This window comes from Malus domestica, chromosome 12 (genome assembly GCF_042453785.1).
Source record: "Malus domestica chromosome 12, GDT2T_hap1".
Taxonomy (NCBI): Eukaryota; Viridiplantae; Streptophyta; class Magnoliopsida; order Rosales; family Rosaceae; genus Malus; species Malus domestica.
Window position 1 is genome coordinate 1009049 of NC_091672.1, and position 4479 is coordinate 1013527.

Here is a 4479-nt window from a genome sequence, read left to right on the forward strand (position 1 = left end):
AATGTTAAATTTACCACCGACGGAATTCGAACTCACAGCATCAATTAAATCAAGTAAGGGTTCAATGATTTTTCACTACTGTAGTAAAACACCACTTAAATATACCAAAACTTGACACAATATCTTTCAACCGTAGCCAAAATCTGACTGAAATGGACCTAAATGCCTCCAGTTTAAAAACCCATGGCAAGCATGGTTTGTGTCACGATATGTTTACATATGCAAATGTTGTTGATCTTCAAAGAGGTTTTTAACGAAAAGCATATTGTTTATTTTAACGAAATATCATATTTTTATACAACAAAAAAAAATCAATTTTGATACTATTCACTCTACTTTTTATTTTGTCCTTATCGATAAAAACTCAAAATTTTCAAGCATTTTTCATTAACTTCCCTATTTTCAAAACCCATGATGAGCATGGCTTCTTGTCACAAGTATACGATATGTACATATCGTTGATATTTTACTTTGTTTGATACATTAAAAGACAGCATGATTTGGTCAAGGCAATCACGTTACAAGTAGACTTTTGGTTTTTATATGTACATATTGTCTTCCTTTGGAGTTAATGTATCAAAACATACCAAAGTTTGACACGTTGAAAAATATGTGACCCAACCTCCATTTTTTTTACTCATTTATCAACATATAAAAATTATCTTCAATCTCACGTAGCATCCATGATAAAAAAAAGAAGGTCTTTTGCACGCACTCTGCGTGCAAAAGATTAGTTTCAATTAAAATGTCATTAGAGTTGTAAAAGCTCCATTTGTATCTCCTGTTTTACATCTTTGCACTTGATGTGCCCTAATTAACCTATAATATAGGGATTTGGGTGAAGTAAAATTAATTTTACAATTAAAAAATATTTCCTAGAGACCAAACTAATTCCGGGACATGTTCAATATGATTAGGGTTGTAAAACACATGTGAACCATCTCACTAATACAGATACGTCTCATGATTTTTTTATTATAGAGGAGATTCACATGTGATCTAGAAAATATTATTCGAATTAGGAAAAACCATTTAAACCTAGTTTGAGCATTAACTTAAGTAATGTTATTTAAATTGAGTTAGATCACTTTGATACTTGTATAATCTAAAGTGAAATTAAATTGAATTACACAATAAGTCAGTCATAACTTAAGTAACAAGGTATCGAAATAATTATTGGTTGTAAATTTAAAAAAAAAAAGCAAATAATGCATCTCATTACCGTTTGGTACGTGGGATGAGACGGAACGGAGTGCGACGAGACGTTCCGTCCCACGTTTGGTGCGCCTAAAATGGGTGGAACACGCTGTTCCACGAGACGAATTTTTGGTGAATTTTCGTTCCACTTCACGCTCTGGAACGACTCGTTCCACATCCGTGGAACATCAAATTATAATCTCTCCGTCTCCTTCCTCCTTGTTTCCATCCGAGGGCATCTTTGCTCCCTCTCCGTTCCGTCCCGTCATGTCCCGTCCCGTCTACATACCAAACGATACCTAATTCCATTTTCAAAATTGAAAATCAAACTCGCAAGAAAATTTTCAGTGTATGGTCACGTTACAATTGGTTGAATTTTTTTTTTCAATTTTAAACGATTGCATTAGTACACTTGTGTATTAGGCCGTACACATGCCGGACTAAAAAATATCTCCAAACTCACATATTCATCTCTATATATAAAGCCAACAACCCCTTTTGGGGTCACATGCTTCATAAAAAAAAATGGATAAAAATGCCCCCCAAACAAAAAAATACAAAAGCAACCCAAAATAGTGCACCAAATAATGTAGGGGTATTTTCGTCATATAAACAGTTTTTTCAAATAATTAATTCTTTTTGTACATTTTTTTAGTACCTCACAATAAGCTAGCAATTGACACACCCCGTCCCGAAGGAGGGCATGCTGGCCGTCACGTGAGAGTGACGTAACCATTTGCACAGTACGGAAGCTTTAATTATACAATTTATAAGTTGATACACCCGAAGGTGAGTCCTAATTTTGTCCAATCTGTCAGAACCCCGCTGTATTCCTCGTAGTCACCACACCTTTGTGATTCCTGAACCTGGAGGGGCGCAAAACCAAAATTGAGTGGGTCAGTAAAACAATTCTTTTCCAAATCCAAACATTTCTCAAAACGTTGTAACCCCTCTCCGTAAAACCTGTATACTTTCCCAGAAATGTAAAATATAAATATACATATATATTCTCAATACTTCATTTCACTTTTTCAACATTTTTCATATCAGTTATGCCATGCCACATCATCTCAACATTTCTCATATTAATTATGCCATGCCACATCATCTCAACATTTCTCATATTAATTATGCCATGCCACATCATCTCAACATTAATAAGGTATGAATGCATCAACATAATCATATCAGGTGCAAGAAAGTAATCAACCGTAGGCCCTCTAATAGCCCTGTACGGTTGAACCTAGAGCTCAAAATCTATCATTATCACTCTACCGGAGTCACCTCTGTGACCCGTCCGGCCTTCTGCACGCAAGTTACGCTCTAGTGCTTCTTATAAATCATCTGTGCACATAATCTAAGGTCACCCACCAGTCGGAATCTCACTAACACTCTCGCGACTGGTCTGTCGTACCCACTCCGCGTGGACTGTACGACTAGCATCTACTTGGATCCAAGGCGAGCGTGCGATGCGGTGAATACTATAAGCACTAAACCATGGTGCAGGATTTGAGCTCAATATATATCATCATCATCATAACAGTAATTAAATACTCACCTGTGCGTCCACCGCACCATTTCATACATATGCATCATAAATCAATTCTTACTTGTGCGTCCACCGCACCAATTCATACATATGCATCATAAATCAATTCTTACTTGTGCGTCCACCGCACCAATTCATACATATGCATCATATATTAATTCATGCATGGCATTTCAACTCACATTTCTATATACTTTTCATATCAATTCTATGCATGATATTTCACTTCCCGTTTTTCCACATAACTCATATGCATTTCATTTTAAACATATTTTCATTTCAATTCAATTTCTGGGAAACGTCAAGTATATATATATATACGGAAAACAAAACTGCCCACTCACCTGGAGTTCGCCCTACAACTCCCTAGCACAATACGCCAAGGCGTCATGACGATCGGCGCCTCAAACAATAATCAATTCCAACCTCAGAATTCATATCGATAAAATATATAACTTATATAAAATACGTCACTACGTAGATTGATCCGGAAGATCCACCCCTCAGATTTTAAATCCATAACTTCCAGAGGTCCACATTATACCTCTAGGACAACATCCTAAAATTTCATTACCATCCAACGGTCGGATCTCCGTCAATTTCCAAAACTAAGTGACGGTTAACATTTTATATTATGGACTTACAATTCCAATTCCGGAAGATCCGCAAATCGGATTCCCAATCTGTAAGTTCCAATAATCCTCAAATATTACGTATTGCAACGTATCAAAGTTTGGTGACGATCCAACGGTCGGATCGTCAATTCACATTTTCACCTAAATGTGAAAATTATAAAACGTTATTTGAACACCTAACCAACAATCCTCAATAACTTTCTCATACGGTGTTCAATTTAGGTATATGAATATACCACAGTGATCTACTCGACGTCACGGACGTCGACATATTTTTAAAATAATTTTATTTTTATTTTTTATTTTTACTGTAGCACCTTCTTCTTCCTTGGGTCGCCGGACTGGTTTTTCCGGCGGCCGTTTTCCGGGCAGTTTTTCAAATTGCCATAACTTTGTCATTTCTCAACGAAATCAAGTGATTCAAAAACGAAAGTTGTAGCCCTTGAAGAGACAAAGAGAATGGTACCTTGCACAACACCTAGTTAGCCGTATTTTGGCCGCAAAATGCCTCGAAAGCCTCGGAGGTCGCCGGAAACTGGGTATTTTTCAAATGAGTATAACTTCTTCAATACTCAACGAAATTGAGTGAAACAAAAAGGAAAGTTGTAGTACTTGACGAGACGAAGAGATTGATACCTACCTCGACTCCTAACTCGCCGGGGATTCGCCGGAAAATTCCTCGAAAGCTCCGGCCAAACTTTGAACTTGTCAATCTCCGTGTTCTTACGTCCAAAAACTTCCAACGAAGCACTCCGAGCTTCCTTGGGACCTCACTAAGCCCGCTGTGATCTTGTTTTAGCCTAAAACGTAGTCATTTAGAAGATCATGAACAGTACCATTTCACGGGAACTTTGAAACTAGGGTTTTTCGAAGCAAAACTTACCTGAAATTGATGTCTACGTGATCGTGGAAGTTCCAGGAGTCCAAATGTGGTCTTATCTTGGACGTTTGTTTATGTTTTAGGTGGTTTTGGGTGAGGTTGAGCGTCGGAGAGGAAGAGAGAGAACTGAGAGTGAGAGAGAGTCGTGAGGGAAGAGAGATAGAGAGACAAGGTACGGGAATTGGGGAAGGTTTTGAGGGATGTGGGGATCCCACGTG

At 37.6% G+C, this 4479-nt stretch overlaps 1 long non-coding RNA gene across 1 annotated transcript; it reads right to left on the reverse strand.

Moving 5' to 3' along the window:
- Positions 1 to 1773: 1773 nt before the first annotated feature.
- LOC139190162 (uncharacterized) lies at positions 1774 to 4479 on the reverse strand. The gene is made up of 5 exons (XR_011574209.1): positions 4265 to 4479; positions 4022 to 4181; positions 3848 to 3916; positions 3091 to 3149; positions 1774 to 2063 (listed from the first exon to the last, which is right to left on the reverse strand). It is a non-coding gene; the product is annotated as an uncharacterized lncRNA (long non-coding RNA).